The 14,751-nt window shown below is 42.8% G+C and overlaps 2 long non-coding RNA genes across 2 annotated transcripts in view; one reads left to right on the forward strand and one right to left on the reverse strand.

Annotated features, from left to right (window-relative positions):
- Positions 1-14,751, reverse strand: part of LOC110255180 — a 35,951-nt gene that overhangs the window by 4,505 nt on the left and 16,695 nt on the right. The window lies entirely within an intron of this gene.
- Positions 2-10,435, forward strand: LOC110256751. Its single transcript, XR_002338679.1, has 2 exons — positions 2-92; positions 8,282-10,435. It is a non-coding gene; the product is annotated as an uncharacterized LOC110256751 (long non-coding RNA).

Below are 14,751 nucleotides of genomic sequence, written 5' to 3' on the forward strand. Positions count from 1 at the left end.
CTGGCCACTTCCCCGCGGGCGAGGGCCAGGGGTCGGGGCTTCTTCGGATGGCTGGTGGCCTTGAGTGCTGTGGATGGATCTGAGTGTAGAAGGTGGGCCCACAAGTGTGCCCGTGTGGCCAAGTCCAGTGTGTGCTGCCTAAACGCGCGGTGCTTCTGCCTGGGCGCTGAGTCACTGAGTGTGTGTGCACCTGTCTGCATTGTGTGAACGCTGCCCGTCTGGGAGTTCTCCGCCAGCCTCTCCTGGGAGTGTGCACGTGGGCAGTCTGGGCTTACTTGTGTAGGTGTGGGCTGCCTTTTTTGAGATTTGTAAATCGCTGCAGAATTTATTAAGCATGAGGGAGGTGGGGATTAGGAATGGCCCTGCTGTGTAATTTTCCAGAGTCTGAGTTGCCTTAAAGAAAGAAAATGAATTAAAAGAGAAACAGGAGTTCCCGTCGTGGCGCAGTGGTTAACGAATCCGACTAGGAACCATGAGGTTGCGGGTTCGGTCCCTGGCCTTGCTCAGTGGGTTGACGATCCGGTGTTGCCGTGAGCTGTGGTGTAGGTTGCAGATGCGGCTCGGATCCCGCGTTGCTGTGGCTCTGGCGTAGGCCGGTGGCTACAGCTCCGATTCGACCCCTAGCCTGGGAACCTCCATATGCCGCGGGAGCGGCCCAAGAAATAGCAACAACAACAACAAAAAAGACAAAAAAAAGAGAAACAAATGAGGCTTGGAAAAGCCTGAGTCCAAATGTCCCTACCCTCAGTCGTTGAAACAAAATAACCAGCGGCACAAAGAATTTCTTTCACAATATTTGTCATGCCATTGCCAAGGCCATTGGTTATCAAGAGATTAGCAATTTAGAAGGAAAAAGATAACCTTTGCAGGCACTTAAGCAACAGACATTAAGTATGAACTAGCAGCTGAGGATACAAAGATCGTTAAGGCATAGTCCCTGCCCTCACACCTGCCACCAGTCCTCCTCTCTGCACACGGGAACCCTAACCCTCTCTTCTAAACAATCTCTGCCCATGTCCACCCACCAAAAAAACATCCAGAGCTGCCCACAGTCCAAATGCCTGAGCCTGGCATCTAAGGCTTGCACAGATAGGCCTCTACTTTTTCCGAGCCTCTCAGATTGTCCCTAGTCAAACCATGGGCACCTATACTCCAAATTATGTTCACACCACTCCCCTAAATTTTCTGGTTCTTTCCTGAACTAGGTCTCCATGCCTCCCCAAATCTCTTCAGCCCATCATAATCACTCTGTCCTGTGAAATCTCAGATTTACTGTGGTGCCACACCTTGGGTTTTTATCAATTTCTGTCATTCTTCCACAAGATCATGAACTCATCATCAATGCTGCAGTTTCTTGGGTAACACTACCATACATTGTTATGGTAAACATCAGTAAATACTTGTCCAAGCTGAGGAACGAGAAGAAAAGCAAGAATTCCTTTTCTTGCAAATTTCTGTTAATAAATCCATCCCCAAACAATTCAAAACAGCAGGAATGGTTATTCATTGAAAAAAAAAGGTTTTGAGGAGTTCCTGTCATGGCTTAGTGGTTAACGAATCGGCTAGGAACGATGAGGTTGCAGGTTCGATCCCTGGCCTTGCTCAGTGGGTTAAGGATCGGCATTGCTGTGAGTTGTGGTGTAGGTCGCAGATGCGGCTCCGATCCCACATTGCTATGGCTCTGGCGTAGGCCAGCGGCTACAGCTCTAATATGACCCCTAGCCTGGGAACCTCCATATGCTGTGGGTGCGGCCCTAAAAAGACGAAAGACAAAAAAGAAAAAAAAAAAGGCTTTGAGCTTCTTGAAATCAAGGACACTGTCTTTATTCAACCCCTAGACACACCTTAGCTCCAAACACACACCTAAGAACGCAAGGCATGTGTTGAATAGAATGAGATGAATTCTCATTCCAACATGTAATGAAATGTGTGTACAGATTACTAGTCCCTGACATTAAAGAGAGTTAACACAACTTTGTATGTAGATTTTATTCTAATAAAATTAAGAGAGAAAGAGAAAGAAAAGGGAGAAAATAGAGGAAAGTCGCAGGATTTGAAGTCACTGCTAAAGAGAAAGTAATGAGAAGTGAAGTAGACCATTACAGGAATGAACAGGTAAGCCAGAGAGGAAAATTAGGGTGTCCTACATAAACTTCTTCTACAGGGAACTCTTCTATAACACACATTGCACAAGAGTTTACTGTACTTGCAGGAGATGTGGAATGCAATGTGTTTAGGATTACTTAATGAGAATTGTTTTGGAAACAAGTGACACCCTTGGCAATCTTTTATCAACAGAACCACAATAATTTATAATAATCCAGATCCAGTCTAGCCAGTCAAGGTGTAGCAACAAGGGCTGAATTTACTCATCTGCTAAGACAACAAGAGCAAGCGAAGTACATAAAACAGGCAGCAGTGCAGGACAGCGGTCCAAAAGGAAAAGGGAAACAAATGAGGTAAGCACTGTGATTGCCTCAGCTTACGGACTAGAAAGAGTTGCCAGGCTCTAGTGCAGAGAAGGGTAATCCAGGAGGAGCTCAGCAGACTTCCTGAGCTTAGGAGATGGAAGTGGGAGACCAGGAAGGCCAAAGCAGCGGGGAGTTGAGAGTAGATTACCAGAAGGAAGAGAGCTGTCCAGAGAAAGAGGAAGCTCTGGAGACCTGAAAAAGTCCTGCTTTGGTCTTCAGTGGGCTAACACATGAGTGGGAGGATGCTACTCATGGCCAGGCAAAGAACCACCTACACAGAGGTGGCAATCACCAAGGAATGCACAGGGCAGAGAAATGTTCCTACTCCCACAAGGCAGAGTGAAAAGATACCCAGTGAACAGGCAGGACCAGGAATAGGGTGTGATCCTGGGCCCCAAATCAGAAAATCTCATGATTCACAACTCAAAAAGTCTTGCCTCAGTAGTGCGTAAAATTAATCTTAGAGTAAATGCTGCTCTAGTCCTACCTAACATCTTAAAAGACAGCCCCCAAGGGGTGAAGCTTTCCAAGAACAAAATATCCCAAAGCAAAGCACAAGAATACTTAGAGGAAATAAAAAATACCTAGCACCCAACAAGGTAGAGTTCAAAAGTCTCTCTTTCAATCAAAAATCATCAAACAGGGAGTTCCCTTGTGGTGCAGCAGATTAAGGACCCAGTGTTGTCACCACAGCAGCTCAGGTTGCTGTGGTGGCACTGATTTGATCCCTGGCCCCAGGTACTCCCTCATGCCACAGGCATGGTCCAAAAAATAAAAGAAAAGAATAGAAAAAGAAAAAAGAAAAAAAAAAATCCAGAATGCAAAAAGAAGCATGGAAGAATGGGAGAATGGACCATAATGAGGAGGAAAATTAATCAATTGAAAGAGTCCCAGAGGCTGTGGAGAAAAGGGAACCCTCCTACACTGTTGGTGGGAATGTAAACTGGTACAGCCACTATGGAGAACAGTTTGGAGATACCTTAGAAATCTATACATAGAACTTCCATATGACCCCGCAATCCCACTCTTGGGCATATATCCGGACAAAGCTCTACTTTAAAGAGACACATGCACCCGCATGTTCATTGCAGCACTATTCACAATAGCCAGGACATGGAAACAACCCAAATGTCCATCGACAGACGATTGGATTCGGAAGAGGTGGTATATATACACAATGGAATACTACTCAGCCATAAAAAAGAATGACATAATGCCATCTGCAGCAACATGGATGGAACTAGAGAATCTCATCCTGAGTGAAATGAGCCAGAAAGACAAAGACAAATACCATATGATATCACTTATAGCTGGAATCTAATATCCAGCACAAATGAACATCTCCTCAGAAAAGAAAATCGTGGACTTGGAGAAGAGACTTGTGGCTGCCTGATGGGAGAGGGAGGGAGTGAGAGGGATCAGGAGCTTGGGCTTATCAGACACAACTTAGAATAGATTTACAAGGAGATCCTGCTGAATAGCATTGAGAACTTTGTCTAGATACTCATGTTGCAACAGAAGAAAGGGTGGGGGAAAAAATGTAATTGTAATGTATACATGTAAGGATAACCTGACCCCCTCACTGTACAGTGGGAAAATAAAAAAAATTATTAAAAAAAAAAAAAGAAAGAGTCCCAGAAATGACAGATGATAAAACTGCTAAATAAAGACACTTAAAATAATTTAAACTATATTAAATAAGTCCAAGAAGGTAGAGGAAAGATGGAGCATGTTAATTATACATGTGGAAAATCTAAAAAAAAAAAAACCCAAACCAAACATCTAGAGATTATAAAACCATTGTCTGAGATTTTTAACACACACACCACTTGTACAGGACTAATAGCAAATTAGGCATTCTGAAAAAACAAGATTAAACAACCTGAAAATATTTCAATAGAAACTATCCAAAATAAAACACAAAAGGAAAAAAGCAAAGACTGAAAATAAAGGTGAACAGAGTATCAGTGAGCTTAATATACATGGAATCAGCTTCCCTGAAGAAAAGGAGAAATATCAGAAAAACACTTGGGAAAATATAATGGCTGAAAATTTGATTAAAAATATAAACTCAGAAATCCAAGAAGCTCTACAAACTGTAAGCAGAGGCATGAAGAAAGCTGAAGGAACATCTCAATTAAATTGCTTACAATCAGTGATAAAGTGAACATCTTACAAACAGAAAAAAAGACACATAACTGTGTAGAGGAACAAAAAAGAAGACCAGCAGACTTCTCATCAGAAATATGCAAAATGAGAGGACAGTGAAGCAGCATATTTAAAGTACTCAAAGAGAAAACTGTCAATGTAGGATTCTTTCCGCAAACATGTTATTTCAAACACAAGATAAAGACATATCTGACAAACAAAATCTGAAAGACTTCACCACCAGCAGACACTTACTACAAGAAATGTTAAAAGAAACTACTTCAAGTAGAAAGAAAATACAACCAGATGGAAATTTGAATCAACATAAAGGAGTTAAGAGCTCAAGAAATCATAAATCTGTAGGAATATTTTTCTTCTTTTTAAAACTCTTTTAAAAGATAATTGCTTAACACAAAAATAAAAAACTATTCAGGGAGTTTATAACATATGTAAAAATAAAATACTTGATGACAACACAACATCTAGAAAGGGGGAAATATTCTGTTGTAATATTCTTAAATTAAGCATAAAGTGGTATAATAATATACTTGAAGGTAAACATGATAAGTTAAAGATGTATACTCCAACACTTAAAGCAACTGCTATAAAAGCAAAACAAAGAGTTTTAGCTAATACATTAATGAAGAAAATAAAGTAGAATCATTAAAAAAAGAAATCACTCAGAGTTCCTGTCATGGCTCAGTGGTTAACGAACCCAACTACAATCCATGAGGATGAGAGTTTGATCCTGGCCTTGCTCAGTGGGTTAAGATCCTGTGTGGCTGTGAGCCGTGGTGTAGGTCACAGATGCAGCTAGGATCCTGAGTTGCTATGGCTGTGGTGTAGGCCAGCAGCTACAGCTCTGATTCGACCCCTAGCCTGGGAACCTCCATATGCCATGGGAGTGGCCCAAGAAATGGCAAAAAGACAAAAAAAGATCAAAAAAAAATATTACCAGAAATAAGCAGGACCATTTCATAATGATAAAGGAAACAATCCATCAAGGGGAAAAACAATTCTAAACATTTTTGCATCTAATACAGAGCTTCCAAATATGAGTCAAAAATTGACAGAATTACAAGGAGAAATAGAAAAATCCATGGTTAGAAATAGCAATTTCAACACCTCTCTCTTCACAACTGACAAGAGAAGAAGGCAAAAAAAAAAAAAAAAATCAGTAAAGTCTTGTACAGTGCTATCGACCAACTTGGCCTAATTGACATTTATAGAACACTACACCCACCAATAGAATATCATTTTTTCAAGTGAACACAGAATATGTCCTGGTAAAACCTGCCGTAAAGCGTCTCAATTGATTTATAAGGATTCAAATCATATAAACATGTACTCTGACCACAATGAAAATTAGAAATCATTAACTTGGGGGTATCTGAAAAATCTCCAAATATATGAAAAGTAACACACTTTAAAATAAAACAAATAAATCCACACTTTAAAGGATAAATAATAATGGAAATTAGAAAGTACTTTGAACTGAATGATAGTTGAAAACACCCCATACGAAGGCTGGAACTCTTAACACCTTGAAATACAGCCCTGAAATCAGTGATTTGAGTTGACACCTGTTTCCTTTTCTTATCCAGGTATTCAACTGCTATAAATTTCTCACTAAGTATTTGCTTCAGCTACATCCATCAAATTATGACTTGTGCTTTTTTTCTCTGCCAGAATATTGTGCCAGAGGAACAATGTCAACTGGCTTGCTGAAATCCATTGATAAAATATCTATGACATGCCCTGATCTCAAATATAACAATTACTCTATCAAAAATTTTAAAGAAAATAAAGTTTGGGCTGACTTACTCTTCCTGAATCCAAAGATGTTCTCATCATCTTTGTTCCTCTGGGTTCATTTTCTTCATTTATTTGACAGATATGTATAGAATGCCTACTGCCTGCCAGGCACTCTTTTGTGGAGACAACACAGGAGGAGACTGCTAGAAGACTTATGTAACTCCTGTTTGATAACTGTGTCCCCAAACAAAAAATAAGCATCAAGTTCATTAGCCTGTGGCTTCTAAAACTCAGTTGATTTGGGCCAGACACTGAGAACTATTGGTCCAATATCCCCATTCCTTCTGGGTTCCTGGCAATTAGAAGCCTGATTTTATTCAGGGTAATCTCTTGCCCATCCCTGAAGAAAGAGCAAATCAGTATATCTGAGTTAATTAAGATAATCTTGTTCTCTAATATTCTAACTCTCCCTTCAGCCAAGATAGTTTTAAGATCCAGTTCTAGGTAATGACACCTAAAAGAAAGTCAACCTTGAGGATTTCTGGAGAAGTTTTTCTATCCTAGTAAAAGAGGATGGATACAGCTGGCACTGCTGGTTTTTCATTTTTTTCCTCCGTTTGCTCTGTAAGTTAATATTCAAACTCCATGCTACCAATCACACCCATCTGGATTTTGTTAATTTTCTATCTGTTGAAGCCACCATAATCTTATTTTCTATTACTTGCAGACAAATGCATTCCTGACTTGTATTTAATTTTTAAACATAGTTCCAGCTGCTAGAATAACTCAAACATATGAGAAAAAAGAGTTGAGAAATAGTCCCTACCAATGTATCCCACTGGAAGATGGCAATGGAAGTGACCTTGGAGCTTGTCACTTGGAACCCCTGAAACCAAGCAGGGCCCTGTGGGGCTCCTGGGCACAAGTCTTTCTGTGTCACCCATTTCTTATTTTTAGAGAATAAGCTTCAGCTTCCATGGCCTTCCTGAGTTACAAAGGGTAGGTTCAAACAGTTGCTAATCAGAGAAGAGAGGGGATGCAGAGACCAGGGAGGTGAAGTCAAGAAAAAACAAGAGTGCAGCCTTGGGGCAGAGTCCTGGTTTCTCCTCAAGAAATGTATATAAAAATATCTTTGATTTTTTGCAGAACTAAAATCCCCAACGAATGAAAACCAGAGAGGAGGACCAACAGAAGCAGTCCTGGGGCCACCAAACACCAGCTTTGAAGAAGAATGAAAACTTGCATCTACCCAGATCCTTATCTGCAGCCCTATTTTCTACTCCCAAACTATAAAATCACTTCCTCTTCTCTCCCAAAGGAGGGCACAGTCTTTAGAGCATTAGCCTGCTGTGACCTCCTTTGCCTGGCAAAGCAATAAAGCTATTTTTTTCTCCTTCGCCCAAAACTCCATCTCCACGTTTTTATTTAGCACTGGTGGACAGAGGCCAAGTTTCAACAACACCCTCTTTGACTCACTTTTACCACTTTTGTGGCAGAATAAATACTTCAGTTTGATTGAAAATAGCTCCATCAGTAGATGAAGTTAAAACTCCAAAAAACCAAGCAGGAGGCAGTCAAGCTTTAGGGAGAGCTGTCTTAGCATCTCCTATCCCGTGGGTGAGAAGGCAAAGCTGAGCCTCAATCCCCTCCATCCCTCACCCCCTGCCCCCAGGAAGGAGGGTCAGCAGGAGCAAGATAGGGTTCCAGGCTTTCAGCCACTAGCAGGGCCTCAGGGCAGGACACTAGTTCTAGAGTTGGAACCAGGGCACTGGAACAGTATCTGCTAGAGCCAGGTAATGAAGAAATTAGCTTACAAGTCATTAAAAAAAAAAAAAAAAAAAAAAAAACCAGCAACAACAAAAAAATTATTAGCTCATTCTTAGGAAAGCTATTTTTCCTTCTCCCAGGATGTAGCCAGACTCTGTGGTTGAAGTCCTGAGGTTCTGTTGAAGGAGGCCAAGTCCTTGCCATTAAACAGCCTTTTTTGTTACTGAAAGCCAGTGAATGGGAAACTGTTGACTAGACATCAGTCACCAAGAAGACAAACACTGAATGGGCCTTTGCTTTCCGTGTGGAGTCAAGCTGTATTGTGTGGTAAGAAGTTGTCTGAAGAGGGGGAGGCCAGGAAGGCCCAGGCGCTGAGAAGGGGCTCAGGATGGAGGGTTCTGCTTCTGCCTCCGATTGGGATGGGTCTGATGCAGGCCTTAGACGTGGCAGGTCTGCAGAAGGAGAGTGAATGTGGGAGGACTGTGGGGAGGGTCTGGAGTCTCAGGAGCCTCAGCGAAGGTCCCAGTGGCTGAGCATAATGGGTGGGGGGCGGATGGAGCGACACATGCCGTGCAGGGAGTAGGCAGGGAGCAGTGGTGAAGGAGACCAGCCTGAATCAAGCCAGGGCCTCTGGCTCACAGCACAAGTGCCAGGGAAAGGGAGGGGACGAGGATCCAACACTGATGGCCATTGGACCTCTGGGGACCCTTGACATGAGCAGACTGGAGACAGATGAATTCAACATTCACTCATTCATACTACATTGGCTGAGGACCCATTCTGTGCTAAGCATCATTTTTAGGCACCAAGGATGTACAGATGAAGATGTCACCCATAGATCCCACCCTGGTGGAATCAGCAGACTAAAGGCCTGTAGCACGATGGTGGGGAGAGAGTAGGGAGAGAGAGAAATGAAAACAAGCAAACACACAGAATTGCAACAAGTCATAGAAAGTGCAGTTGAAGATCCAACAGCATCTGTCATGGAGAATAGCAGAGGTGATTGGCACTAGATAAGGTGATCCGGGAGCCTCTCTAAGGCAGCGGCCACCTTGCAGCTGGGGTGTGAGAAGGACAGTGAAGGAGACCAGGATAGACCTTTCCAAGAAGAGGGAACTACACCTGCCAAAGCCCTGAGAGAGGACAGGGCTTGCCCGAGAGAGAGTGAACTGAACAAAAGCCAGTGCCAGCTGGAGGGAGTGAGGGGGAAATTGGCAGAGGGAGGGGCTGGGGAGCCTGAGGGACCAGATAAAATAGGGCTTTTTATTTATTTTTTAAAGTTTAATTTAATTTAATTTAATTTAATTTTTCATTTTTGTCTTCCCTGCAGTATATGGAGTTCCCAGGCCTAAGATCAGATCTGAGCTGCAGCTGTGGCAACACCAGATTCTTTAACCCACTGTGCTGGGCCAGGGATGGGACCTGTGACCCAGAGCTTCCAAGAGGCCATCACTGTTCCTGTTACAAAACAGCAGGCACTCCCAAGTAGGGCTTTTTAAATCCTAGTAAGAAGTTTGGAAAACACAAAAGAGAATGGTGATGTGTCATAAATGTCATGGAGGAATCCACGTGCCCTTTGCTCTGTAAAGATTAGAGCAGAATAGATCAAGACAAACCCAGGTCTGTGGACCTAGGCAGCCTGGATGGACGAGAAATGATTCAGACAGTGATTCAGGAGCTGTGATTAAGCAGGGATCTGCCTGGCACAGACTGGCCTCAGAGAATCTAATAAGAGGTAAGTCAGTACATTTTGTAAGCTACCATTGACTGGGCACTGATTACTGCACTCCGTACTTGGCAGAGGCATTATCTCAAGCAATCCTCTGTATCAGCCACGGCACAGTGTGGAAAACAGCCCATGGCAGACAGCCACTAGTGGACTTTAATGCAGAATTCTACTAAGAAAGGTCTTAGAAGAGCTGAAACAACAGAAGGTGACACTGAGGCAGACTAGAGATTAGCAACAATGGATCACTCCCCTCCCTAGGGCTGTTCCTAGGACAAAGCCAGGTGCTAAAAAGAGCTAGGAGCTAAAGCCACCTGGGCAACAGCTGCGACCAAGGAAAGTAAGGCTGCTTAGGAGAAACGGAAATCACAGAGCAGCAGCCGCTGGAGATGCCCCCCAAGAAAGAAGGGGATACCCTCCCTGACCCTTACTTCTTTCTGCCCTTCCATCACCTGCCTGTCCTCCCATCACCTGCCAGGCCTCCTGTTGGATGGAGCAAACTGCAAGGCAGCCAAGAGAATGAATTTGTAGAGGCTGCTTACCTACCCACCCTGCCCCAAACATAGAGTACAGCAGAGAAGAATGGGATTAGATCTGAGAGCAAATAGGAAATAAGGGGCCCATCCTCCCAACAGCCCCATTAGCTAAGAACTATTATCATCCCCATTTTCTATATGGGCAAACTGAGGCACAGAGAGAGGTTGGGTGAATCCTGTATGTGGGAGAACCCTGATTTTGGGAGAACCCTGATTTCCACTCAGATCCCTCTGGTTCTAGGGCCCAATCATATAACTGAGACATTATTCAGCCAGCATAGGTGAGAGCCTGGGAGTTAGGCTTGGACCACCAGACACCACATCTGAAAAGCAAAGCTTCATGTTACACCCCCTTCCATGAGGGAGCTGAGGGTAGTGATACTCAGAGGGGGTTGGCTTAAGGACTGAACTGCTAGGAGTTCCCAATGTGACTCAGCAGGTTAAGGATCTGACATTGTCTCTGTGAGGATGCAGATTCGATCCCTGGCCTCTCTCAGTGGGTTAAGGATACGGTGTTACTGTGAGCTGTGGTATAGGTCACAGATGCACCTCGGATCCCAGCTGTAGCTCTGATTCGACCCCAAACCTGGGAACTCCCATATGCCGCAGGTGGGGCCCTAAAAAGAAAAAAATAAATAAAATAAATTTTTAAAATAAATAAAAGAACTGAGCTGCTGCTAGTTTGGACATCAGTGACACTCTGAGTCCTTCCAGCAGCCTGTCTGAAAGCTGTGTAAGGACTTTGCAGCCAGACAACTTGTGTCCCAATCACGGTTTTGCCACTTACCAGCTATGTGACCCTGGAGAAATCATTTAACCTCTCTGAGCCCCAATTCTCTCATTTTAAAAGTGCATTTGCACAGAATGGGAGAAAATAGTTTCAAACGATGCAATTGACAAGGGCTTAATCTCTAGAATATACAAGCAATTTATACAACCCAACAGCAAAAAAGCCAATCACCCAATGGAAAAATGGGCAAACGACCTGAATAGACTGTTCTTTAAGGAAGATATACAGACGGCCAACAAGCACATGAAAAAATGCTCAACATCTCTGATTGTAAGAGAAATGCAAATCAAAACTACCATGAGATACCACCTCACACCAGTCACAATGGCCATCATTAATAAATCCACAAATAACAAGTGCTGGAGGGGCTGTGGAGAAAAGGGAACCCTCCTGCACTGTTGGTGGGAATGCAAACTGGTACAGCCACTATGGAGAACAGTCTAGAGATACCTTAGAAATCTATACATAGAACTTCCATATGACCCCGCAATCCCACTCTTGGGCATCTATCCGGACAAAGCTCTACTTAAAAGAGACACATGCACCCGCATGTTCATTGCAGCACTATTCACAATAGCCAGGACATGGAAACAACCCAAATGTCCATCAACAGATGATTGGATTCGGAAGATGTGGTATATATACACAATGGAATACTACTCAGCCATAAAAAAGAATGACATAATGCCATTTGCAGCAACATGGATGGAACTAGAGACTCTCATACTGAGTGAAATAAGTCAGAAAGACAAAGACAAATACCATTTGATATCACTTAGAACTGGAATCTAATATACAGCACAAATGAAACTTTCCACAGAAAAGAAAATCATGGACTTGGAGAATGGACTTGTGGCTGCCCAGGGGGAGAGAGAGAGAGTGGGAGGGATCCAGAGTGTGGGGTTATTGGATGCAAACTATTGCTCTTAGAATGGATTTACAATAAGATTCTGCTGTGTAGCACTGAGATGTCTAGATACTTATATCACAATGGAGGAAAAAAAATGTATACATATAAGTGTAACTTGGTACCCATGCTGTACAGCAGGAAAAGAAAATTAAAAGCGCATTTGCTAAATAAAAAATAATAATAATAAAAGTACATTTGCTAGTGTTCCCTTACTGACTTTGAGGTAAATGAAATAACATATACAAGATAACTAGCCCAGTACCCTCCCATGGTAAGATTTACTGGATAGTAACTATTAATATGATTGTTGTTAGCCTCCTCTTTCAGAGACTCTAGAGACAAAAGGGAGAACCTATTCCTTTGACCTTGAATTCTGGCAAAGAATTTGTTCTCAAATATTTGGAACTTGTATAAACCATGAAGGTTATTTTGTGCTGGAAAGAATGTCTCTGTATCAGTCAGGATGGGCTAGGTGATGACTGAGTAACAAATAAATCTTAAGACAAAGTTTATTTGCCTGTGCTACATGGAAACTGAAGGTTATTATAGGGGCTCCACTCATAAAGGTGACCAAGGGAGGCTGCATCTGGACACATGCATCCTTGATTATGGAGGCTGGGACCAGAGAGTGCAGTAAACCACATACTGGCTCTTAATTTGCATCACTTCTGTTCCCACTTCATTAGTGAAAGCATCATATAGAGCAAGAAAGTGAAGAAATATCATGCCGCCCATGCTCCAAACAGGTAAGTAAACATTTAGGAACAACCCTAATAACTATCGGAATAACTTCAGGGAACCTTCTCATTGGGCTGGATAAAGCAAAGGCTCCAATTTGGAATGAAGGGTAGTCTAACAGGCCAGACTACCCTAATATGACAACATAAATATTTGCCTTTGTTGTACCTAGAATTGCATCTCTGAAGATAACATGTCTTTTAGGAAAATGTTTTGTTCCAGAATATTGCTTAAGACCACTTCTCTGAAAACCACTATTGGTTCTTGGAACGTATTGTCCCAGAGGCTTTGTGGAGCTGAGACGCTGATTATAAACAAAGCATCTTATCTTCTGGAGAGGTGTCCTGCTATGGGCTGGATTGTGTGTGCCTGGACTTAACCAGGATCTTTCTGCTCTTATATAGCCTGATGTCAGATCATTGGGTACTGATGGTTTGCTAAGCAAGTTCAAGCTCTGGGTATAAGCCTTTCTTGGCTTTCACTACCCCATGTCCTGCTGGATTTCTTTCTACCCACCTGGATATTTTTTCATGGCATCTTTTGCTGGCTCAAGGCCCCCTTGGATTCTCATTCCTCACTCCTAGGAATGAGAGTCCTTAGCAGGAACCTAGGAGTCATTCTTAACTTCTTCTCACATCCAATACAATTCTCACTCCTAGTAATTTTACCTTCTAAAGAGCTCTAAATTCATCATCCTTTTATCTTCCTCTCTACTTGAACCATCTAATTCCTGGTACACCACCATCTTCCCTGGGAGGCCTAACCACTTCCTACCTGGACCCTTGTGTCTGCTTTCCACCCACCTCCCTCCCAGACATTCCACGCATCAGCCAGGAAGAACATTGGAAAATGCAAGACTGATGATGTCAAGCACCTTCATTTCTCTGCCTGGTCCTCACTCCAACTGAGTAAAACCTTTTCAATTACTCTTCATAGTTTTGAGAACCTCCAATGCCTGGCACTTCCACCCTTGTTAATCTCACCCTCCTCACTTCCTCCCACTTGCTCTCTCTCTCCAACTTCAGTCAGCTTGGCTTTCTTTCAGTCCCCCAAGAAGATGGACTCTGATCTTTCCCTGCACAAACTGCCTCTCTGCCCATAGTGGTCTCTCCCATAAACTTCTTTTCTCTCTAACTCATACTTCTTAACACAGCTCAAATCTCTCCTCCTCATAAAAAATGTTCTGACCCTCAGACTAGGGCAGGGCCCTTGTCATATGTTTCTTCCCCAGGGGATTATCACAATTATAATTGAATACTTAATTGTAGAATTAGCCATTTAAGATCCACCTCTCCCTCTCAAATGTCATTCTTAACTTTCCTCATTCCCTTCCTTTGGATCCCTGGCACCTAACAGAGCCTTGCACAAAGCAGATGCTTACCATCTATTTGTCAAATGTTTAAAGACATGATTAATTAACAATGAATAAAGAAAAGTGTGAATGGCTGTTACAACTGTCAAGAGTCCTGAACAAGGAGGGATCTAGGAACAGAAGTATTCAGGGAGGCACATATGAACCTAGAGTTTTGGGGGCTTAGGACTCACGGGTCTTAGGAAGGGCACATATCCAATCTTGATAGAGAAGTAGGAAGCCAACAGCACATTCCTCTCCCTCCCCCACTTCCTGAGTCCAGGCCAGCACAACCAAGTGCAGAGGCCCAGTTCCCCGGGGATAACCAGCAACAGTGCTGGGTGGTCCACCACGGATAAGAAGGGCACAAATGAGAACAATGCAAAGCACACATGTGCTTTGAAGGAAGGAATTTGAAAATACTTGAAAGGGGAAGCTAGACATGGCTTGGAGACAGACTTATTTGTATTTTTCGTCTTCAGAATCAGTCTTGGACAAAAGGAATTTTTTTTTTCTTCATGAAGAGGATAAGGAGAAGCAGAACTACTTTACATTTATT

The sequence above is a fragment of the Sus scrofa genome, chromosome 14 (genome assembly GCF_000003025.6).
Source record: "Sus scrofa isolate TJ Tabasco breed Duroc chromosome 14, Sscrofa11.1, whole genome shotgun sequence".
NCBI lineage: Eukaryota > Metazoa > Chordata > Mammalia > Artiodactyla > Suidae > Sus > Sus scrofa.